The 26,393-nt window shown below is 37.7% G+C and overlaps 1 pseudogene; it reads left to right on the top strand.

Moving 5' to 3' along the window:
• The first annotated feature begins 3,486 nt into the window (after window positions 1-3,486).
• LOC138825870 (neutral ceramidase-like) overlaps window positions 3,487-26,393 on the top strand; it is a 51,598-nt pseudogene continuing 28,691 nt past the window's right edge.

Raw genomic sequence — 26,393 nt, 5'->3', positions numbered from 1 at the left:
AACTTTGGCTTATGAATTGCTAAAGAAATTTAATCCTTCAGTGCAAATGTCTTGTATTCCACAGATGCTTAGAAAGTATTTCTAAGTTAATGAAGGAATGGATTTTACTGGAGATCGCAATCCATAAAATACATATATTCTTTGTTCTAGATAGCACTGATCTGAAGGGTAGTTTGTTTTGGTGTAGTTTGTTTTCCTCACCAATTCTTTGCCTGCTATTGTTTCTAACATATTTATAAGATGATTTCTTTGTTGCTTTGTATGTCCCTCCCCCATGATATAACCTCCAGTTTCACTGTATTTGATGGTATAATTTGTGGAGGGGAAGGGAAAAACCAAATCATTTAAATAGGGATACAGGTGGACCCATCACAGCAATCAGATACACAAGTTGTTATGTTGAAAAATGAACTTTACCACTTTGGCCGGGGGGGGGGGGGAGGTGGGTGGGGGATGAGGAGGGATATGGGGGGCTGGAGCGGGGGCGATGGGAAGGGATAGGAAGCAGAAACAAAGGAGTAAGCAACAATGCTTTATAAGAAATGCACTCATTATCTTGCTCATGTAATTGTAACTCCTCTGTACAGTATTTTCATAATTAAAAAATGACAAAATTCATGATCATTGTTTTAAATGTACTGTGTGATTTTTTGTTTCCTTTGTATGTTCTTCCCCCTATGGTATATCCCCTGTTGTCACTGTACTTGATTTTGGTACCCTGCATCTTGTATATACATTTGTCTCATCTGGGGAGTGGAAAGGGAATAATAAACGCTGAAACAAGGACACAGGATGACGCATTGCAACAGTGATACCCACAGGACAGTATTTTGTAAACGGACTTTACAACTTTGGGTGAGGGGGTGGGAGGTGGGGGAGAGAAGGGTTAATGGGACAACAACAAGGGAAGGGGTAACAATGATCGACAAGTAATGTACTCATTGCCTTATTCATGTAACTCTAACCCCTCTGTACAGAATCTTTACAATAAAATAAAATTAAAATAAAAACACTGGCATTTTGAAGTACTGTTGTCCTCTTTACAGTGTTAATAGCTTTGAAATGTGAAATTCTTTTTTTTCAGTGCAAAGTGGAGAAAAATAAAAGCATCCTGAAGAAAGTTGAAATGTGCTTCACATTTCTAGAGGTTGTTAAAAATGACACATTATTATCTTACATGGTACCATTTTCAGTTGAATCTCCTCAAGCTTTCACTTTTGCTACCTGTATGCCTATTGTCAAGAAACATGGATTATGCTAATTTTCTAAGATTCTATTTCTATGATAATACTAATTTCTATGATTAAGGAAAAAGTTGATTAGAATTGTAAGTAAACTGAAAGCCACTACAATCTGAACGAGTCTAAGAGCCTCTTCCACCGTATGAAATGTATGCTTTATTCCATGACCTTTAGGTCACATAGGTTATTCCCTATTTTTGACTATGTTTTAAGTTTCAGATTGCATGGAATGTGATATTGAATCTAGTGTCTGAAAAGCAGAAATAATTCAATTTGATTTGAGATACTCATTGCACTAAAATATAAAAAGATTTGTAGTTTAGCTAAGAAATCATCTATTAACTGGTATGTTGCTTACATTAGTCAGGATGAGTTAATAGGTTTGCTGTGGTAACAAATGACTTCCTTATCCCTAGATCTTAGTTGCTTAACTTGTAAACATTTATTTCTTATAATGTAAAGTATATTCCTGGTCTGATAATTCTGCGAGGTTGGTTTCTTTCATCGGTTACTTAGCAGTCTTGCAACCTGGCATCTGGGTCACATGGCAATCAGGGTTGCAAGAACAGAGGAAGGGAGACCACACCCCCTCTCAAATGCCTCAGTGTTAGATATTTCAGTCTAGAAGTGACACATGTCACTGCCACTCACAGCTCATTTGCCAGTACGTATCAGAGGGGAATGTATAACCTTGCTATATGTTCACAAATGAGTAGAGAACCACATATGAATGAGTGCTGCAAGTCTCAACCACAGTGACCTTGGGCAAGTTACTCAACTTTATTATAAGGGGAGTTGGCTTTGGTCCCTTCAGAATTCTACCTCTTGTCACAATCTCTTTTGTCTAAGTATTTGTTTTCTTCTATTAGTTTTGTGACTTTGATTAGTTATGTGCATTATATTGCTGTTACTCTGAGGTCATCAAATAATATTGGCAATAGACACATGTTTACGACGTGTTGGGTAGCTGATAGCTAAACTAGAGCAAATGATGCATTGCTTTTCTTTGTTTTCAGAATTGGGGATTACACTTGCTAAGGCAGGAACTGTAGCACTTGAGTCACCTTTGGCACTTGAATTTATTTTAGCTACAGGACCCACAGTTACTTAACCTTTTTATGACTCAGGTTGTGTGCGTGTGTGTTTGTGTGTTTGCCAGTCTTGGAGCTTGAACTCAGGACCTTGGCACTATCTCTGAGCTTTTGTGTTCAAGGCTAGTGCTCTACCACTTTGAGCCACAGTTCCAAATTTAGCTATTTTGGTTATTAAGTAATAAGAGATAAGAATCTAACAGACGTTCCCTTCTGGGCTGGTTTTGAACCACATTCCTTAGATCTTGGCCTCCTGAGTAGTTAGGATTATAGATATGAACCACCAGTACCCATCTATGGCCCAGTTTTTTTTTTTTAATTCCAATGTAGACTGAGAATGGAAGATAGACAGTGCTATCTCATACAGTTATTGTATCCATTAATTAAGCTATTCATGCAATGTTCTTACTGCCTGTAGCATACTAAGAATTCCATAAATTTATTTTATTTCCTCTTAAAATGTGTGTATGTTATAAAAGGTGTCTATGATCTTTGTTGTGTCTTAATAAATGTCTACGTGTAAGATAAAATTGTCAATAAGTTATTAGGATTTTAATTATTGTCCTTCTTGGCATGGTTAGATAGGCTGGGCCAACTCACCCAAGTTTCTCTCATCTATTGCGGCATGAAATGGAATCATGTTTATACCTCATGTAGTAGATGTGGCTCCAAACCTCCAGCCTTGGTGCTGACACCTAAGATTGCTCTGACCTCCAAGCTCAAGATTCTTGTCTTGTTTTCCCTATCACTTAGCTCTGGTTTTCTTTGGAAGACTTACTTGATTGATTCCTTGGAATCTTGAGAAGCTTACTTCCCACAAGTGGGAGTTTCCAACCCTAACCTCAGCCCCTCAGAACCCAAGCTCTACCTCCACCTCCAGGCCACATTGAGTCTTGGTCCTAGCCTCCACAAAATGAAGGACAGATCAGATAGAATCTTTTATTCTATTGGCCATACCTTGAGACAGTTTGAAGCATGCACTTTTAAATTCATGATTATGTCTTTTTCTTCTCCCATATTTCTTCCATCTCTTTACTTTGCCTCTGGTGAAATGGCTAAGCACACCTTTTCCTCCTTGGAGATATTCCTGATTTTCCTCCTTGTGATGATGATTGTCATCACAGTAGCCCTTCTCAGCCTCTTGTTTATCACCAATGGGACCATCAAAAACCACAAAGGTAAGTGTAATGAATTTCCTTGGATGAGATCCCTAGGCTTGAAGGAAATTTCTTGATGACCAAGAAGATGAGCAAGTGTTGCCTGATAGTTCAATGTGTATGTAAAGAGCCTGAGATGGCCCTCTCCCTCTTACATTAATTACCTTGCCTGAATTGATAGCAATTTTTTTTATCATATCTACCTTTGTCCCCCAAATACTCAGTCCACAGATACAGGCATGTATTTGCCTTCATCTTCCAAAGCTCAGGAATCTAGGCTCTAATCCTGCTCTTTTTTTTTGTTTAATTGTGAAAATACTGTACAGAAGGGTTACAATTACATGGGCAAGATAATGAGTACATTTCTTATCAAACATTGTAGCCTCCTCCTTTGTTTCCCCTTCCCATCCCTTCCCGTCCTCTCCCCAACCCCCACCCAATCCTCCTCCCCCTCCCACAAAAGTTGTAAAGTTTGTTTTTCCACATAACGACTTGTACATCTCATTGTTGCATTGGATCCACCTGTATCTCTATTTAAATGATTTGTTTTTTCCCTTCCCCTCCACTAATTATACCAACCTCAAATACAGTGAAAGCAGGGGTTATACCATGGGGGAGGGACATACAAAGCAACAAAGAAATAATCTTATAAATGTGTTAGAAACAATCACCTGAAAGGAAAAAAAAAAACATTTGAATACATATCTTAGGGTTCATTTCCCTAACATCAACTTATCTGACCTTTTCTGCTTGAATCAGACGTATACTAGTTATTGCAAATAAGGGAAACCATGGGTAATCCTGCTCTTTGCTTTATTTTTGGCATGATCTCTGGGGAGCAAAAGAAGAAAGGAAGGCCCATGGGAAGTCAGTCTGTGCAAAGCTCTAGGAAGGGCATCTCAAATTCAAGTCCTTACAAGGGTCTATCAGGCTCTGTGAACACGGAGTGGATAGGTTCCAGCATAAAGTAGGAACAGAGGGAATTCTGGTGCAGGAGACCTGATAAGGTCTCAGTGCTTGTTGTCATGATGTTATGTAGTCTTCAGATCTTCCAAGTTTTCAACAAACAACAGCAACAAAATTGGAATGTGAGGATATCTTTTGATTGTTTAGTGTTTTTTTAAAAATGTAATGTTGGAATCAGGTTTAGCTCTTGAAAGCTATGAAGACTACAAAAGCTGTGGGCAATGAATGGGTCTTTACTTGAACCTCAGTTTCAGTTAACTGAGTGGAAAAGCAGGAGATTGCATTCTGTGACCAAAGTAAAGGGAGAGGTGGCTTCAGACAAAATGGGAAAGGAGATGGAATCTTTCATTTTACTTTTCCCTTTTGTAGCCTCTACTCGTCTCTGTTTGGGCCTGGTTTTTGGTATTTGGGTGAGATAGATGGCTCTAAGTTTTTCTTTCTCTTTAGATGGGCTATAGCAAAAGTGGCCAGTATGCACGGGGTCTCCTCACAAGGCTGTATAGCCGGGCTTTCATCCTGGCAGAACCCGATGGATCAAATCGAATTGTGTTTGTCAGTGTTGAATTAGGCATGATGTCACAATGACTCAGGCTGGAGGCAAGCAATTGATGGAAAGAAAGAAATTGTGATTTAATGTAAAGTCTGTGGATGAATGTGATGGGAACTACTTCTTGACAGTTTAGTAGGCAATGGTATATGAATGGTCATTATTACAATCCAAGTGATCTTGGTCAAAATTTGCTTTTAGTTCTGCAGATCACTCATCATCATTTTGAATGCTAGTGGTTCTTTGAAAGCTTATTATGTATCATGTGACCTTTATATATGCTCTCTCATTTAATCATCCAGGTTAGATATTTGAGAGTGAAATAAATCACTAATCTTTCCTTTAGCCTCTCCAGCCATTGAGAATAGATAGAAGGAATCTGAGGAAAATGAAACAAGATGAATCAGATGAAACAAGATTGATTAGGAGTTGGCCACTGTAGAAACTGGGTTAAATAAGGGTAGTTCATTGTATTATTCTGGTTATTCTTGTATGATTATTAAAATTTCTGTAATAGTAAGTTAAAAAGACTTTCTTATCACTCTCTTAATCTTCATATTTTATTATAGAATATGATTTTATTATAGAATATGATTTGTATGATTTTCCTTAAATTTAGATTTCATTACTTACCTGTGATATTTGGCCTTAAGAGAAATATACATGGAAAACGTACCTAGGTTGTCTGAGGCCTTAAGGAGCAGAGAAAGATAAAGGGAAGGAGGAGGAAAGAGGAAGTGAGGAAGTGAGAAATACAGGTATTGTGGAAAAGAGAGGAAGCAGAATAAAGTACATTGCCATGTCTCTCTCTAAGGAAGTTTTGAAGCCTTGATTCAGTGCTATTTTCTGCAGAGGATCAGGTCACAATGAGCAAATGCCCTCTGTTAATATCTGCTTACATATTTTGAAATGTGAGATACAACAGACTGGAGCCCTGGCGAAAACAATAACAGTCAATTTAGGTTATCCAGTATTGTGTTTTCTTAACCTCACCCAAGATTGCTTTTTTTTTTTTTTTTTGGTCGGTCATGGGGCTTGAACTCTGGGCCTGAGTGCTGTCCCTCAGCTCTTCAGCTCAAGGCCAGCACTCAACCACTTGAGCTACAGCGCCACTTCAGGTTTTCTGGTGGTTTATTGGAGATAAGAGTTTCACGGACTTTCCTGCCTGGCTGGCTTTGAACCAAGATCCTCAGATCTCAGCCTCCTGAGTAGCCAGGATTACAGGTGTGAGCCATCGGCGCCCGGCTAAGACCACTTTTTTTGATGCTTCTTTTTGAGGGGCTGGTAGGGTGGGGTAGAAGTTGAGATGACTCAAAGATACTATTGTCTCTTGGGAGTGAAGTGGAGGTCTCATCTGAGGAAACAGGAGGGACTGGGTCATTAAGTATGTTTCTCTCACCTATGTTTACAACTGAGCCTTGAGGTGTCTCTATGTTTAGTCCTCTATCATGAAAAATGTAACTGAACCATAGAGAAGTTAATTCACTTTCCAAAACTCAGGCACTTAGGAAATGGTAGAACTAGGTTCTGAATACATGTGTGCTTGAGCCAATAGTCCATATTCTTCAAAGAGATGTAATTCTTTTTTGTTGTTGTTGTTAATTTTTTATTGTGAAAATACTGTACAGAGGGGTTACAATTACATGGGCAAAGTAATGAGTACATTTCTTAGCAAAGCATTATTGTCTCCACCTTTGTTTCCCCTTCCCATCCCTACCCCCCTCCCCCCTAACTTTCCCCTTCCCCCTCCCTCCCAACCGCCAAAGTTGTAAAGTTTGTTTTTTGACATAACAACTTGTACATCTCATTGTTGCAATGGGTCCAACTGTATCCCTATTTAAACGGTTTGTTTTTGCTCTTCCCCTCCACAAATTATACTAACATCAAATACAATGAAAGCAGGGGTTATACTGTGGGGGAGGGACATACAAAGCGACAAAGAAATCATCTTATAAACATGTTAGAAACAACCTCAAGAAAGAAAAAAAACATTTGAATACTTATCTTGGGGTTGATTTCAACTAACATCAACTTATCTGATCTTTTCTGCTTGTCTCAGACATATACTAGATATTGCAAATAAGGGAAACCATAGGACCTATGTTTCTTTGGGCCTGGCTTACTTCACTTCATATAATTTTTTTCCAAGTCTTTCCATTTCCTAACAAATGAGGCAATGTCATTCTTTCTGATGGAGGGATTGAATTCCATTGTGTATATATACCACATTTTCTTGATCCATTCATCTACTGAGGGGCATCTGGGTTGTTTCTATATCTTAGCTATGGTAAATAATGCTGCAACAAGCATAGTTGTGCTGGTAGCTTTAGTATGGTCTTGTTTGTGATCATTTGGGTAAATGCCCAAAAGTGGGATTGCTGGGTCATAGGGGAGCTCTATGTGGAGACTTTTGAGGATCCTCCATACTGCTTTCCAAAGTGTTGAACAAGTTTACACTCCCACCAACAATGCAGTAGGATTCCCTTATGTCCACATCCCCTCCAGCATCTGTTGTTATTAGAGTTCTTGATTATAGCCATTCTAACTGGGGTGAGATGGTATCTCAATGTTGTTTTGATTTGCATTTCTTTTATGGCTAGGGAGGTTGAGCATTTCTTCATGTGTCTATTGGCCATCCTACTTTTCTCTTCAGAGAAGAGAGACATAATTCTTTTAGATGGATGAAATGCCTGAATCACTTCTTTTATTAAAAGGAACTTTGCCAGACCTAGCAGAAGCCACAAAGCCAAGGGAATCAGGAATCCACATCTTCTGTGAGGCTTTTGTGTTGAGACTTAGGAACACATATGTAGTCATAACCCACAGGAGTATAATGGCATATTAGTTTTCTATTACTGTGTAATAATTAATCTGCCTACAAATAGAGAGGCTTATAATATAAGAATATTATTCTACAAAGGCATATGAATTAGAAATTCAGGACTGGCTTGGCTATGAGGTTTTGTTGTAGGTTGTCTGTCGAGGTGAAGGCAAAGAATACAGACATCTGAAGGCTTGACTTCGGCTGCAGGATCCAATTCTAAGATAGTTCCCTCCTGTGGTTGTTATTCAGAACTCCATATCCAGATGGATCCCTCAGAGGGAATCACTCAGGAAAATGAGTGAGGAGGAAGCCACAGTCCTTTTCTGACCTACTTTCAGAAATTACACACCATTACTCTCGCTCTATTTCTCCAGTCACTAGGCCCCACACACATATAAGGGTAAGAAAATTTAGCCCTAACACTTTGAAGGGAGATATATCAAATCATTTGTGGACATAGTTTTTAAAGATCATCACAAGAGCAAACAGGAAATAAAAAATAATAAAAGATTTTCATTGTATAAATGATAATGGAGTGTGCAGAATTTTAAATGGGCAAAATAGGGGAAGGCTGAGATTAGATGGAAGCTATTATGAACACAAAGTTGCAAAGGAGGGATATAGACTTTTTTGAGGGGATAGAGGAGTTATATTAGGACAAAGATGTATAGAATTAGAGATGTATATGAATGATGTATTGCTTATAATTGTGCAGACCCTGTGATTCCAGGTATTTTAAAATAATACACTGGGTAATATGTAGTCTTTAAAAATTCTTGTGTAATATACACACAATTATTATATTTGGATGATTAACCAGTTAGAGTTGTTTCATATGGACTTGGATAAGGGGGAACTACAAGTGAGTAGATATTGGCAGATTGTTTAATATTGAGGTTCTATTGATAAGAGTCCCATTGGGAAAATAGTAATAGTACCAGGTATTTCAAGCAGAGGGAATTAAATACAGGGGATTTTACAAAGTATTGGAAGTCTGAAAAATACAAGAAAGGGAAGGTGGAGTCACAGAAAAGGTTTTTGAACTTTGCCTGATAGTTTTCTCTATATAATATGAGACTGGTTAAAAAAAGTCTCAATCCAATGGAATGGCAGTGAGATCCCATGGTAGTTGTAGGTAAAATTAAATGCCATTTAATTGCATAGTATTAATGATCATCCAGATAATCATTCCAGTTGCTTTTTATATTAATTTAGTTGTTGAAACAACTCTATGAGGGAGTTGCTGATATGTAACACTGAATAGATTGGGAAACAAAATTGCAGAAGATCAAATAACTTATCCAAGGTTCTAAAGCAAGAAACCTTTAGAGCTAGGATTCAATGTTAAGCTTCTTGAATAGTGCCAGAAAGCATCTTCATTACCACTGAGCTACACTGCTTTTCTGGGGGAATCAAAGATGGCTCCAATTGGGAATGTTGGGGTCATCAGCAAACATGGAAAATCAAAAGGTAGAATTTGGGGTAGAGTAAGGAGAGGAGAAGGGTTTCATGTTGGTTTGTAAATATTATCCAGTAACTATTTCTTCCTATGTTTACCTTTACCTACTTTCTGAAGCCTGATGGGGAGATATTTAAATAATCCACTTAGTTACCACAAGTTAGCTCAAGGAAAGGCTTGAAAACATTGGAGCTAAGTGCTATTAGACTTATTTGCAATGCCTAGGCTTAGGCAGCATTAAGACTGATGACATTTCCAGTGTGAATGAAGATTAGGGAGCATCTCTGATCACTGAAGCCGGGAAGGGAAACGGTGATTTTCTACTTCTTTTTTCTCAAGGGTGCCAGCAATAGGAAATGGAATGGAAACGTAAGACAAGCCACACACATTAATGTATCTACTTTGTTCTGTTTTAAAATACCCTTCCTTTCACCAGAATGGACACTCCATTGTTTATAATGGCTATTTATATACATGGTTATTGTATGATTATTTGTTTTTCTTTCTCCCCTATACCCACCCCCTCTCCCAGAAGTCCTATGTATTGGATCCTTTATCTCACACGTGGGTTTAGGATAAGATATCTATGTGCTCTTTGTAGACCTTCAGTTGTAAGATTCAGGATTTATGCTATCTTGTCCTGGAGCTTGAACTCAGGTCCTGGGCCATTGTCCCTAAGCTTTTTTTGGTTAAGGCTAGTGCTCTACCACTTGAGCCACAGCACCACTTCTGGCCTTTTCTGAGTAGTTTAGTAGACAAAGAGTTTGACAGCCTTCCTGCCTGGACAGGCTTTAAACCAAGATCCTCAGAGCTCATCTCAGCCCCCTCCGTAGCTAAGTTTACAGGTGTGAACCACCAGCACCTGGGTCATAATTGCTACCTTTTAAAAAATTTTATTATTAATTAAAAATATGTATTTACTGTAAAGATACTGTACAGAAGGGTTACAGTTACATGAGTAAGGTAATGAGTACATTTCCTATAGAGCATTGTAACCCCCTCCTTTGTTTTTCACCTACCAACCCTCTCCCCTCCCAAGTTGTAAAGTTCGTAGTGTCTTGTACATCTTGTTGTAGGGTCTTGTCATAGTGTCTTGTACATCTTATTGTTACAATGGCTCAACCTCTATCCTTATTTCAGGATTTTGTTATTTCCCTTCCCCTCCCCAAATTTGAAAAAATGTACACACACACACATACACACACACACACACACACACACACACACACACACACACACATAATGTAGGGCATCAGAATCAAATAGAGTGAAAACAGGGGTTATACCATGGGGGAAGAACATTCAAAAGAAACAAAAAATCACTTTACATTAATAAGAACAGTGACAAAGATAAAACCTCTTGTGTCCCTATCATAATTTTAAAGAGATTGATTCTTGACTAGTCATGAAAAAATACACTTATTTAAAAATCCTCCTGTTATAGTTCTTTTTGACTATTATTATTGGGATAGTTTATTCATTCTTCACTTACTCAAAAGACAGTTTTATTGATGTTCAAAATCATACAATTTGGCCATAATGCCTTTACTAAACCTACTTTATCCATGTTTAGCCATGTTGCCTACAACAAAACAGTATCTAACAGTATAGAAAGAGAAGAAAAACTATTTGACTTGTTTTACAACCAAAGGACTCAGTTTTCTTTCTTAAATTAAATTTAATTTAATTTTTGTATGTTTTTTATTGTAAAACTGCTGTACAGAGGGGTTACAGTTACATGAGCAAGGTGATGAGTACATTTCCTATTGAGCATTGTTGCCTCCTCCTTTGTTTTCCCCCTACCATCCCTTCCCTCCCACCTCTACAACTACTACCTCTTCCTCTTCCCCCGAAGCTGTAAAGTTTGTTTTCAACATAGTGTTTTGTACATCTCATTGTTACAATGGGTCAACCTCTATCCTTATTTAAGAATTTTAGTTTTTCTCTTCCCCTCCCTGAATTAGAGAAGGGTGTATACAAGATGCAGGACACCAACATCAAATACAGTGAAAATAGGGGTTATACTGTGGGGGAGGAACATACAACCAAAAAAAATCATGTGGTACATTATAAATATGTTAGAAACAATAGCAAGAAAGAAAAAAGATATTTGTGTCTCTATGTTCGGGTTAATTTCACTTAACATCATCTTATATAGTCATATGTACATAACTTTTGGCCTTTTCTGCTTGTACTAGTTTTTGCAAATAAGGGACACCATGGGACCTATGATTCTTTGGGCCTGACTTACTTCACTTAAGATAATTTTTTCCAAGTCTTTCCCCATTTCCTAACAAATGGGGCGGTGTCTTTCTTTCTGATGGAGGCATAGAATTCCATTGTATATGTATACATATATATGTATATATATATGTATAATGTATATATACATATGTATGTAAGTGTGTGTGTGTGTATATATATATGTATATATATATATATACATATATATATATACCATATTTTGTTGATCCATTCATCTATTGAGGAGCATCTGGGTTTGTTCCATATCTTACCTATAGTAAATAATGCTGCAATAAACATAGTTGTGCTGTTAGATTTAGTATGGCCTTGTTTGTGACCATTTGGTAAATGCCCAAAAGTAGGATTTCTGGGTCATAGGGGGGCTCTATGGGGAGTCTTTTGAGGAACCTCCATACTGCTTTCCAAACTGGTTGAACAAGTTTACACTTCTACCAACAATGCAGTAGGGTTCCCTTTTGGCCACATCCCCTCCAGCATCTGTTGTTGATTATAATCATTCTAACTGGGGTAAGGTGGAATCTCAATGTTGTTTTGATTTGCATTTCTTTTATGGCTAGAGAGGTTGAGCATTTCTTCATGTGTCTATTGGCCATCCTTATTTCCTCTTCAGAAAAGTTTCTCTTTAAGTCTTTATCCCACTTATTTATTGGGCAGTTGTTTCTTTGAGGATTTGTTGTTGCAGGATTTAAGTTTTTGAGTTCCAGGCATATTTTAGATGAGACCTTTGTCTGTTGTATGGCTCGTGAAGGTCTTCTCCCAATCTGTGGGCTTTCTATTGATCTTGCTAGCTATGTCCTTTGCCATGCAGAAGCTCTGCAATTTCATGCAATCCCATTTGTCCAATTTTCTTTGATTTGTTGTGTTTCTGGGTCTCTATTAAGAAAATTTCGGCCTGTCCCAAGGAGACCTAAGGTTTCTCCTACTTCATCCTGTAATGTTTTCAGAGTGTCTGCTTTGACTCCGAGGTCTTTGATCCATTTGGAGTAGATTCTGGTGCAGGGTGATATATAAGGATCTAGCTTTAGTTTTCTACAGGTGATTAACCAATTTTGCCAGCACCGTTTACTGAAGAGGCTGTCTTTCTTCCATTCTATGTTTTTAAAGATTAAGTGGCTATAGGTCTGTGGGTTCATTACTGGCTTTTCAATTCTATTCCATTGGTCCTGAAGTCTGTTCTTGTGCCAGTACCAAGCTGTTTTGATTGCTATGGCTTTGTAGTAGAGTTTGAAATTTGGTATAGATATTCCTCCAGCACTATTCTTTCTGTTAAGGATCATTTTTGCTATTCGGGGGTCTTTTATTGTTCCATATGAATTTTTGGATTGCTTCTTAATGTTATAGTTCTTTAGGAATGAAATGAATGTGGGTAAGAGGTGTTTAGTGGACTTAGAGTTCTTTATAGTCTACAACATTCCTGTCTAGTTGTTGAATTGTATGACATCAGCATTTGACTTAGGCAATTTTCTCTCTGTTTACAGACTTTTCTTATTCATGAGTGTAGTAGTTACAGGATGAAAGAGTATGTGGGAGGGAGAGCAATTGAGGCTGGAGTAAGGGCCAAACAGAAGGAACCCATGTGCTGCTCAGTCAGAGTGATGCTAGGGATGCTCTCCCACATTTCCTTCCCATACTCACTTGAACCATAGCATTGCTTGCATGGACAAGGTAGTCTAACGATTAGTTTTTTGAGCATGAAAGGGTTAAGGAGGTATGATAATTTGTGAAATCTTCTTTCTGCTTTAGTGACTGCACAACTGGATTAGGCATGTATAGCTCTGCAGCCAAAATGAAATAGATTTCATTTTTTATATGTTCATTTTTATGTGTTCAATATCTAGTACTTAAGCTGCTAATCTTCTATGGACCAAGATATGGACCAGAAATGTATTGTACATGTTCACAATAATGAATTATTAAATATTCAGTAATGCTGTAAGTTGGTTGTTAAATTGGTAGTATGATCATGACCTGAGGTTTCATAGCACAGAAATCAGCAAACAACATGGATGAGGGCTTTTTAATTTTTTTTAAATTCCCAGAGAGTTTATCTGAATGTGCCACACTCAAGGCCATCATTGCTAATGTTTGCTTTGGGTTTGATACTTTTGTTGGGTTATTTTAATGATCTCTCACAAAGAAGCCATAATCATAACCAAACTTTAGATTATCAATGGTTGTGGCATATCAGAAATGGATACTCAGCAGCATTACTAGTTTTCCATTTTCTTGAGACATGTATTTTGATGTTCATTAGCTAATGCCATGGACATTTACTGGGAATCTTTGTGTTAGTTATCAATTGCTGAACAACCAGTCATTCAAACATCTAAAGACTTAAAGCAATAACAATCATGCATTACAGCTGAGGGTTTCTGTGGATTGGGTGATTCTGACTTGTGTCAGAAGAGGAATGGCATGTTACCACTTCTGGGCCATGAGGCAGCATGCAGATGTTGGCTGGGGTGGCAGTTGTTTGCATACTTGATGAAGGCTGGTGAATGTATTACTGTGGTTGCTCACTCACCTGGCTGGCATGTTAGTTCTTACTGGGTAGAGTTTTTCTTCACTTGGGCCTTTGCTGAGATTGGAAGCCAGCCATTGGAAGGATACCCTACTCCCTGTCCCTTGGTCCTTACACATAGTGCCTAGTTTCCCTTGGGTGTAATAGTCCATGTCTGGAAAAACTAAATTCTTCTTCTCAGAAAGTGAGGCAATAGAGTAGCTAAGAGGTGTCTGAAAAATCTATTTATTATGACTGCCATGCTTTTCCTGGGGGCATTGCACAACAGATTTCTTCCTTCATGCCTCTGCTAAACAGTGCCCCCTTTTAGGAAGATCTTTGCAGCTAACGCCCATCAACACCATCCTTATTTAGGAACGTTTTCTCTTCATAGCATTTGTTATTATATCATAGTATACTGCATATTTGTTTATTGTGTTAATCCCTCATTAGAATGAAAGCATCTTCCAGGCAGAAATTTATTGTGTTTCTCTTGCTTAGTATTCTAAGCTTTGATATTATTAATATTGTGCATTGAATAACAATTGAGTAAAGGTATTGGTTAAAGAGACTTGATCTGGAGTTTGGCTCTGCTATTCATGAAATCAATGGGAAAATCTTATAAGTTATATACATTTCAGTGTTCTCATCTAAAAAGGAGAGCTAACAATGCCTACTCTTTGGGATTGTTGTATTTAAACATGATATAATATGTATAAAATACCTAACTTTGTTCATCTAGATATTGCTATTATTACTATATATGTATTAATATGATAATATAGTGAACCATGAAAGGGCTGCTGGCAAGAAATTTTAATGGGATGGAGCAGTGACTGAACTCTCCTCAGAGGCCTTTTCTCATTTTCTTTTCTTAATCCTCTTATTTTTTTCATTTTCCTTGAAGGTCCTCAGCAGATTAAAGAGTAAATATGGGTCCCTCTACAGAAGAGATAATGTTACCCTGAGTGCCACTTATCCACACTCAGGTCCAGCTGGGTATTTCCAGTACACTCTATTTCTCATCCTCAGTGAAGGATTTAGCAATCAGACCTTTGAGTATTGGTATTGTGAAGGTAGGCAAAGAGCCCTGGGGCAAAGAGATCCAGAGACTGGGGTCTTGTTTACTATGGTTTACATGCATTTCAGGAGTGGTTTGGCATGATACAGTATTAGTACCTATCTTCCTTTCTCCTTCCTCATATTAGCAGACCCAAACCTGTCAACTAGCCTTCATATCTAAAAGCTAAGAGATGAGATTTAGTAAGGAAATCAGGTCTATTCAAGGATGTCATGTAGTGGCAGGATGAGGTGATCATCACTTCTAAAGTCCATCTTGGAACTCAGTAGAGAAGGGGCTTTTAATAAGGATGAAAAGGAGGTACAGTGGAACAGTAGAGGAACACTGCATGCTGTGTTGGGTTTTCTTAATACTATGTCCATATTTTTTCCCTCTGTCCAGAACATTACTGTGAACCTTGACTTCCCATTACTAGTTACAGACACATTATTATTCTCCAGGTTAAACCTCAATTTGCATGATTCATTTAAGTTTATGCATAGAAATAAAGAATAAGGAAGACATCACACATTCTGGCGTTATTTGAAGGTCACCAATTGTTCTGAATTCTTTAAATCTAAAGAAAGATTATTTAATATTTAGTAACAATCCTTATAATTTTAATATTTATTTCTGTTTAATTATTATCTTTTAAAGTAGTTGTACAATGGAATTGCCATCTAACAAAACAGTTTATGAATATAACATATCCATCCCTGTCCTACCCATCCCTTCTCTTACTCTTTTTAATTTTGTAGGATAGATATTGGATTCTTGACTACTTTCTTCCCCTCTTCATCCTTCTACTCTTTTCTCTTTGACCTGATCCCACCCCCTTTGAATATCCACATGCTGGTGTTTTCTTTTGCTAAGGAATTAGATTAATCCATTAATCCTTTAGATGTTTTTATTTGTGTACCCTTTAAAAGCCAGATAGAGGTCCACTCCCAGATGAGTTATACTCCATCCTCTGTCTACCATGCTATTATTTTGTTGCATAAGTGTCATGAGTGAGCTATATTAGAAACATACATGATATATCTATATCTTTTCACAATATCAGGACTTACTGAACAAGAGAACATTTTTAAGCAACGTCAATTTTGTTGGTTATAAACTGTCAAGTACTACTGATTTCATTTGGTAGTCCTAGACACTGGTAATTACCAGTTGTTTTATTCTAATTTTAACTTTTAATATTAACTCTCAGCAATACAGTATATTTACACATACAGTATATTTACACATACCTATACACATACAGAGAATGGCTACAAAAAGTTAATAAACCCGTAGAGTTCAGAAGGGCTGTGCTAAATAGCTGGAGAGCTGATATAGATGGAAGAAAGAAGTTTCTGTGCAAACCATACAGGATATTTTAGGAGACCCAGGATGGAGCTGTTCAAAGCATACAGTTGTCAAATGCAGGTCCATGTGGCAGGCAATTTCAAATGTCACTTGGAAGTGAGCTATGTCCAAGTCACAGGCAGGAGGAATTGCACTTGAGCCAGAGCCTGGAGACAGAGCCATTGGTTCTTCACTGTGGTAATTTCCTAGACAAGGCTTAGCACCATGTGTCTCCACACAGCATGTCTTCCATTTTAACTAGAAAGACTGTTTCTATTTACCTCCAGATTGACAGCAACCATGTGTTCTATAGCCTTTTCCCTACAGTGGGATGTGAGAGATATAGGAAATCATTTACAGAGCTTTCTCATTACATTGACTAGGTCATTATACCCACCATGATGTCTAAGGTTACCATAACTTTATTATTTTTTAACTTTCAGAGCATTGACATAGCACACACAAATATGAAACCTGGGAGAATATTTATTAATAAAGGAAATGTTGCTGGTGTGCAGATCAACTGAAGCCCCACTTCTTACCTTCAGAATCCACAATCTGAGAGAACACAATAAGAGGAAATTGTCAAAATAGGATCAATGCATTTCCCTTAGAAAAGAGCAACAAAATCTTAGTCCAGAATTGTTAGGTGGTGGAATGGTAGAATCCTAAGGTATTATTAATAGTATATGTTTTTTAGACATGTTGAAGGCAAGCAGGAAAACTAAAAATAGATGTAGGAACTAATTTTTAGTATGTGTGTTTGCACTTTGATGATCATTAGGGATGGCTCTTCTATCACTGACATAACTATTGTCTTGTCTTACTTTTGCTGCTTTTTTTTGACTAACCTAATCACTTTAGTTTTTATTTTTTCCTCTCATGGCACTTCTTTTTTTTAATGTGAAAATACCATACAGAGGGGTTACAATTACATGGGTAAGATAGAGAGGACATTTCTTATCAAGCATTGTTGCCTCCTCCTTTGTTTCCCCTTCCCATCCCTTCCCCTCTCCATCCCCCCACCTGCTTTGTAGCTCTGTGACCTTACATAATTACTACTTAATTTATGGCTTTCAGCCTCTTCATCTCTTAAAATGGAGATTAAAATGTGCACAACACATTTTTAATGAATATCTCTTTCATTATGTGCTATCCAGAAACCATCATAGTCTAGGAGAAGGGGACGGGAAAAATGATAAAAGAAAAAAGAATCCTGAAGGAAGTAAAGAAATAAATGAAACATAACTAAATGCAACAATTAAGGGAGGTAAAATTTTTGTTGTTCTTTGGGGCGGTACTAGTGTCCTAATGCCCTGTGATTTCTAGGCAAACACTCTACTAGTAGAGCCACTCATCAGTCCTTTTTTGAATTGGTTATTTTCAACGTAGAGTCTTTCTTCATGCCCAGGCTAGCCTGGACTGCAGTTTTCCTATTTTTCACTTTCCTGAATTATTGGTATGGTATGTAACAGACACCTGACCATATCCAGTTATTTTTAGAGATGGAGTCTTTGAAACTTTTTGGCCTAGGCTGGCCTTGAACCACAGTTCCCCAGTCTGTACTTCCCAATTAGTAAGGATTATTGGCCTAAACCAAGCTATATTTTGTGTTTTCTTAAAGTGAGGAATCAAGATTCCCATAGGAGAGAAGAACCTAGTTACTCTGGCTTTGCGAATTGGCTGCTTAACATTTCACACTTGTCCTTGTATTATTTAATAGTTTTCAAAGGTGTTTGTTTTTAGAAAATATAATCTGATTTTCTTTGAAAGAATATAAAAGAATACTTAAGTTGTGAGTGTTGAGTGATTTTAGTTTTGTACATTCTGCTCTTTTTAAGAGATTCTGCTTAAATCTGATATGAGTAGAAATATCAAAGACAAACCCGTTTTTTCAGAAACACTCACATACATATTATAGAGTATTACTTATATTATACAAATATAGTTAGTCCACCTTCATTTAGTTGGTCTAGTGCCCATGTGATTGATTGCAATTGTACTCTATTTCCTTACATAAGGAATAGTTAGTTACTTGATGCATTTATAGAACTATTACTATTAGTCAAGCATTTTACTTTGTAAGATATGTTATTATTTTGTGCCAGCTTTTATTGTTCTTAAAACATAAGAGTGAGTCTCTAACATAGGTGTTTCTTGTTTTGCGAACTAGGTATTCTTCAAATACAGACAAAGAAATGGTACTCTTGAAAATGGTATATCTAAATGGAGACGACTTGGGCATTGTCAGGTATTTTCTTCTTAGTATTGCATGTGTGTTATGTGTGTGTGTTTTAAATCTATCTGAGACTAGTTTGGCATATGCTGAGAATAAGAGATGTGATGAAGAGACCAGACTTTGGAGTCAGACACAATTGAGATGCAATGCTGGGGTTTTGTGCAAACTTCTCAGTCTCTTAGTGCTTAGTGCTTACCCTTCAGTACAATTAATATGGAGATGAATTTAAGGAGAGACTGTGGTAAAGAGTTCAGTATTGCATCTGGCACATGATCTGAAGACTCAGCAAATAATAATGCTTATTACTTGATTAATCCTGTGTGAACTTTTGTGATGGAAGACAGTTGTCTCTTGATAAAATGAAAGAAAAAAATTATATTTTCACCCAGGTAAGGGGTTATGTGTTTAGGATTATTTGCCTAGGGTTTCCTACAAGGATTAAGTTGAGTTCAAGACAGTGCCAATTAGGGATAGAGGCAGATAGAACCAGGCAGGTCACCTATAGATGCAGATGAGTTAGATTATAACAGAGCATGGGCTTTAGCATTGCTATCTGCCATAGGCAGCCTATGAGGAAACATAAACTTTGTTTATGTTTTGAAGAGGAGAAGGTATTTATAATCATAGATATCTTTTTTTTTTTTTTTTTTTTTTTTTTTTTTTTTTTAAATTGTATTTTATTTTATTTGAGAACATACTGTACAAAGGGGCTACAATTACATGGGCAGGATAATGGATACATTTCTTACCAAGCATTGCAGCCTCCTCCTTTGTTTACCCTTCACTTCCCTTCCCCGCCTCCCCCCTCCCCCCACCCAATTTTACCCCCCTCCCCCCACCCAATTATACCCCCCTCCCCCCCCACACCGGCATTGTAAAGCTGGTTTTGACATGACATTTTGTACTTCTCATTGTTGCAACAGGTCCACCTGAATCCTTAAACGACTTGTTTGTCCCCATCTACTCCACATGTTATACTGACATCAAATATAGTGAAAACGGGGGTTACACTGTGAGGGAGGGACATACAAAGCAACAAAGAAATAATCTTATAAATGCATTAGAAATACATGCATGAAAGAAACGAAAACATTAAAATACATATTTAAGGGTTCATTTTCCTAGCATCACATTATCTGACCTTTTCCGCTTGACTCATACCTATACTAGATATTGCAAATAAGGGAAACCATGGGACCTATGCTTCTTTGGGCCTGGCTTACTTCACTTAATATAATTTTTTCCAAACCTTTCCATTTCCTAACAAATGGGGAAATGTCATTCTTTCTGATGGAGGCATAGAATTCCATTGTGTATATATACCACATTTTCTTGATCCATTCATCTACTGAGGGGCATCCACTTTGGAAAGCAGTATGGAGGTTCCTCAAAAGACTTCACATAGATCTCCCCTATGATCCAGCAATCCCACTTTTGGGCATTTACCCAAATGTTTACAAACAAGACCACACTGAAGCTACCAGCACAACTATGTTTATTGCAGCATTATTTACCATAGCTAAGATATGGAACCAACCCAGAATCATAGATATCTTGATTACAGTCAGTAGACTAGGTGAGCAATTCCTAGAACCTTGACTTTACTCACAAATGATGTTAAAATGCCCTACAAGAAGTATTGGAGAAGGCTTGGGTTCTAGAGTCAAATGACTTGAGCTCACTCTGGACTATGTATCTGTGTGACTTTAGACTTTAGTCTCTTGATTTCCTTATTCTTAATCCTTTTTTGAGCATATTATGGTATGAAGTGAGTTCTTAAAATATTGTTGAGAAAGATTCAAGTGGTCATTGAGCCTGCCAAGTAGAATTGTAAAAGTCTAAGTGAAAAATTCTATTGTGAGTAAATTAAATTAAGAGTATTAAAAGGGGCTGGGAAGGTGGCTCAGTGGTAGATCGCTTGCCTTGCATGCATGAGGCCCTGTGTTCGATTCCTCAGCACTACATAAGCAAAAAAGAAAAAAAAGCCGCAAGTGGTGCTGTGGCTCAAGTGGTAGAGTGCTAGCCTTGAGCTGAAGAGCTGAGGGACAGCGCCCAGGCCCAGAGTTCAGGCCCCACGACCGGACCCAAAAAATGTATTAAAATAAAGAGTATTAAAAAATTAATTACATGTGTAATTTCAGTTCTTAAAGTAAAAGAATAGTAAAATAGAAGTAACAAGTAACAAAGAAAAGAAAGAGTATGACTCCTCATTCATCACACATCAAGGATGGCCATAAAACAGTGTGGAGAACCTCATGGTGATAGGAGTTTAGGTTCTGGAGTGTGGTTAACTTCAGTTCATATTATAATGCTACTACTTACTAACCTATGGCCTGGGGAAAATGATAACTATTTAGATGTTGACTGATCCTATTTGAAAGTAGGGATGGCTAACCCTTTACCAGGTTGTTGGGATTAAATGAGATGATACATGTAAAGCTAGTTCTATGCTTGGCTTAGAAAAGGAATACAATCTCTGTCGCCTGAAGGCAAGGAATAGAACACAATTGTACTTCTAAATAGTTGTGCTCTTGCCATGTAAGAGTGCTTGAAGCTGAGCACAGGGTGTTTATCTCCCCAGTACAGGGAGAATGAAGCAGGATGATTGTGGGTTAAAATCTAGCTTGAGCTACATAGTTAGAGCCTGTCATAAAACAAAATGAATCAACAACAACAAAGAAATAAACAAACAAAACATCCTTGAAATCCTGGTGAACTTTGCTGTATAGGCTGATGTGATAAGACTCATTTTTCCCTTACCTCTGGTAAGTTATCCATAATATTTGCCCCAGAATTTCTAAATGTTAGCCATGCAGCTGTGTTCTTGGTGTGTGTCATGAGTAGGACATAGTTCCTGTTTTCAAGGTTCTTACTGGTTGGTGGGATGATCAGGACAGAGATAAGCAGACAGACAAGTAATAATGTAACCACCATATAGCCAGATAACCACTAATGCTATCATGTTTGCATGAACAAACTCCATGGGACATTGGAGGAGGCTGCACTGAATTCTAGAGAGTATTTGTTTATTTGTTTTTTTTTTTTTTTGTCTTTTCTTTTTTTGGTACTGGGGATCGAACCCAGGACGTTGCACTTGCTAGGCAAGTGCTTTTGCCACTGAGCTACATCCCAGCCCTATTTGGTTTGTTTTTTTTTTTTTTACATTATTGGGGCCTGAACTCAGATCCTCTCACTTGTTTTCTTTTTTTTCCATTCAAGTGTAGTGCTTAACTACTTGAACCATCTCTTCACTAACAGTGCTCTCACGGGCTGGGTGTTGTGGCTTACACCTGTAATTTTAGCTCCTCTGGAGGTTGACATTTGAGGATCAAAGTTCAAAGCAATTCTGAGCAGGGAAGTCCATGAGACTTTTATCTCCAATTTACCAGCAAAAAGCAGAAAGTGGAGGTATGGCTCAAGTGGTAGAGCATGCATACACATAGACACACATGCATACCCACACACATATCCTATGGATTTTCGTCCCTGAGCCGGCTTTTAATCAGGATCCTCAGATTTTAGCCTCCTGAGCAGCTAGGATTACAGGTGTAAGCCACCAGTGCCTGGCTTAGAGCCTTCATAGAAAATGACCATGCCATTTGAGCTGGACCTTGAGGAGTCAGTAGGCATGAAAACATGAGTTGTGAACTAGGTGGTACCCAGATCAAAAAGTGGATGGGAGGTGAATTGGAAAGGTGAACAAATTCTAGGTCGTGGAGCACATTGGTATAGTCTTTGGTTAGGGGACAGGATAAGAGTGGACATCTCTGTCTGTGAGATGCTGCTGAGTCTCTCACCTGTGTTAGGGAGTTGATGGCTTTCTCTTAGGGTTTCTGCTTGACTTCTTTGCTCAAAGGGCAAGACCATTTACAAATCTTTTTCCTTAGTTTTTTAATCACTTAAGAGTGGGAACAGACACCTAAAAATGCTAGCTGTTAAGCCAGATGTTTATTACTCTTTCATATACAACTAATATTGTATATCAGGAAGTCCCCAGATCTACTATGACGATTATAGGGAAACATTTCCAGATACACCCAACATTCTGCAGTCACTTTGCATTGTTTTTGTGGCTGCCCTGTGTAATCCTGGATGTAATTGCCCCCACAATCACCTCTTGTTGCATTGAGACGATTGTTCTTGAATGAACACATTGTTCTCTAATTAATACATTAGACTTGTTCCAACACATCAAGTCACATCCAGGCTGCTATGTAAGTCAGCCACTGCTATTAGGCAGAACCTAGGAAAAAAAGCTAGGTGTTAGGAAAAATCTCAGAGCTCATTCTTATGGAGATTGTCTTTTTTTAAGCTTAGCTGGGGTCAAAGGTGAAGGGAACTTCCCAATGTTACTTCATGACTGTTCTTTCTTCCTCTAACTTGGAAAACAATAGTGACGTTTATCACTAATTTCTCCTTACTTCCATTTTTGTTTCCCTTCCTTCATTCAAACAAAGTCTGCACTGGGTTGCTCCTATGCATCATGTAATACTTTCAGTCCTTGGAATATGCATTCATAACAAATATTTTGGACTAAAATGTACTCCTTGAAAACATCCTTTACACTGTGTGAGACTTGTTTTCCACATTTGTTATATGTGACTACCTTAACCTCTTAACACAGAGATTATTTTCCATCACTTATAAAATGGCTGGAATATTTGAATCATGCATCAAAGTGGGCTCAGGGATACAGTCACAAGCAAAAATTGATGTACTTGTTACCCTTATAAAACTCCCAGTTTATTGGTAGAGAGAGAGGGCATTTAAATAGTAATACACATAAAAGTTAAATTGTGCTAAGGGCTAGTAATTGTATAATTAAATTATAATCAGGTTAAGTTCCAAGAAAGGGAAGTTTACAGAGCTATCTTAAAGGAACATGGCCTTGTCAAACAGATTAGAAGATATTTCCCTGACAGTGGAGCTGAAACATGAAGGAACAGTAACAATTAGCCAGCAAAATGGGAGTTGGAAATAACATTTCACAAACTTGGAAAAGAATGTACAAAACCTCTGTGGTCCATTTGATGGGCTGATTGGAAACCTCAGTGTGTGGAGTACAGGACAATGGAGTGTATGAGGTAGTTAGGGATTAGATGACGTAATAAAGATGTTGGCCTTTATACCAAAAGAAGTGAACATTATTAAAATGTTTTAAGCTGAGGTCATGGTGAGCTATTGAAAAGTTAGGATCAGCAGTAACTTAAATAATGAAGCAAAACTATGTTGATGAACTCATTCCATAAACCACAAAATCCTCTACATTTGCAAACCTCCCAGTTTTTTTGCCTTTTATTCTCCTTAAGAGAAAACACTAAATGGCTTTTCTCTAGAGTAGAGGACATAGTTGGCACTTCTAAATTCTGACTGAAAATAAAAGCTGTTTAGCACTTACAAATGTCTTCTTTGGGAGATTCTGGAAGTCATAGAATAATCTGTCACCCAACAGGAAAGATAGAACTGAGTCTTGAGAGATTCTGGTATTAAGGCAGTGCATGTAGGAAGAGATTCTGAGGGAAGAAAACAAAGAGAGAGAGGTTTCAAAAACAGAAAAGAAAGCCACAAGGGTAAAAAGCTCTGAGTGGGAGAACCTGTTTTCACAAGGCCACAGCTGTGGCCTTGAACAGCTGTGGGAGTGAATTTTTTCCCCTGTGCTGTCTCTTCTAAGTTATTCTGAAGATTGATGCTGCTTTCCTCCAGATGGCTGCCCCTGCAGTGTTCTTCAGCAGAGCTCTGGCAAATGTAAGCTCTTATTCTGTGTCCAGTCCTCATGTGGTGCTTGATATGGGCTTTTTGATGATCAAGTGCTGACAGTTGACTGATGATAACAGCTACTTCAGGCTTGTTGTATTTGTTAGATCATCCCAAGCTTTGAAAGAAAAGCCATAAAAACTATTTGGCAGAAGACATTGGAATTCTTGTTTGGTATCTAGAAAATTTTTTAGCCTGAAGATGTATGTAAGGCTATTATTTTCCAAATTTTATTTTTTCATTGTTTAACTAAGATGAACGCACCATCAAAGATCAAAAACTAGAAAATGAGCAAGGAAAAGAAGTGAACTCATAGTTATTCCATCCCCAGTCAACTACAGTGAATATTCAGGGACCTTTGTTTCTGCTAATTTTCCTATGTGGAACATGTAGTAAGAATGAGCCTGACTAAAGCCAGGCCCCAGAGGCTTGTACCTGTAATCCTAGCTACTCAGGAGGCTGAGATCTAAGGATTGTGGTTTGAAGCCATTCCAGGTCAGAAAAGCCCATGAGAATCTTATCTCTAAATAACCAGCAAAAAGTCAGAAGTGGAGATGTGTCTCAAGTGGGAGAGCACCAGCCTTATGTGAAAAAGCAAGCAAGAGTACACAGCTCTGAGAACAAGCTTCATAGGTGGCACAAGAAAAATAAAAAGAAGAAATTAGCCTGATAAGTTGTGGATGTTTATTTGTCTATCCTTACTCTGTGCACTGACTTTGAAATACATTAAGTTTAATGTATTAAGAATGCCATCTTCATGGACTGAGATGACCAAGTGGTTTTATGTGGTTGTTTGTTTTTATAGGGACTCTTCACATCTAATAATCCTTTTGTTCTTATCTCACACTACATGCAACTTCTGGACAATATACAGCCCTTTGTTGGACAGAATTTGTGATGTATATATTTTTGTCATTTTCTTTCAATCTCTGTTCTAATGCTTTTTTGGGGTCTCTTATGAACAAGTGGCTTTATTTATTTGTTTTGTACCCTGACAAACTTTTGTCTCCCCGTGACTGAGTATAGTCTATTTTCTGAAACGGTGATTATTATGTATCTGAACTTCTCTCTCTCCACTCTGCTATTTGCCTCTCTTCTTTAATCCTTCTTTTCTCTCCTCTCTCATTTCTCATCCTCCTTTTTTAGTTGATTGATAGTACTTTTCTGTAATGAACATACTTTATTCTTACAACAAGGAAAAATAAGGTTCATGCTCCACTGAAAATTCTTACTTTTTCTGCTCATCACATGTGTGCTCACATACTGCAATCCTTCTGTCATCTGTATACTTATTTCCTCCCATGAAGTTGGAATTACAGACATGGAATATCATACTCACATTGTTCTTTGAGATAGCGAGAATCCCTAAATTTTTGCCTGGGTTGAACTGAAACCACAATCTTCCTATCTGTGACTCCCATGTTGCTGCAATTACAGTCTTTGGATACCACTGTTGCACCCCATTCTTCTATGAGATTTTTTTTTTGTTGGTCATGGGGCTTGAATTCTGGGAATGGGTGCTGTCCCTGAGCTCTTCAGCTCAAGGTGAGTGCTTCACCACTTGAGCCACACTGCCATTTCTGAGATTATTTCATTAACATTCTTACCTCCAGTTCCAGCAATGTTACCAGAAATCATAGGATTTCATCATTATTTAGGGCCATATTGCGTAAGTATATCACATTTTCCTTACTCTTCATCCATCTATAGGTATCATAGTAAATTCTATGCCATACTTATTATAAATAGTGTTGCAAATAAACACCAAAATACAGGAAAGTATTACAATATTTCATGTCTTTTGTATATACACGGATGATTTTTCTTTCTAAAACATTGAAATCTTAGTCTATTTGCCATAAACAGTACAACAGTTTCCCCTAGTTCATCAGTTGTTTTTCAGCCTTGCTTTTCTCTTCCATGTAGTCCTTTCAAGTGGTTAT

The sequence above is a fragment of the Dipodomys merriami genome, unplaced genomic scaffold, assembly GCF_024711535.1.
Source record: "Dipodomys merriami isolate MVZ:Mamm:240054 unplaced genomic scaffold, mDipMer1.0.p SCAF_14, whole genome shotgun sequence".
NCBI lineage: Eukaryota > Metazoa > Chordata > Mammalia > Rodentia > Heteromyidae > Dipodomys > Dipodomys merriami.
This window is presented reverse-complemented; position numbering and strand designations above follow the sequence as displayed.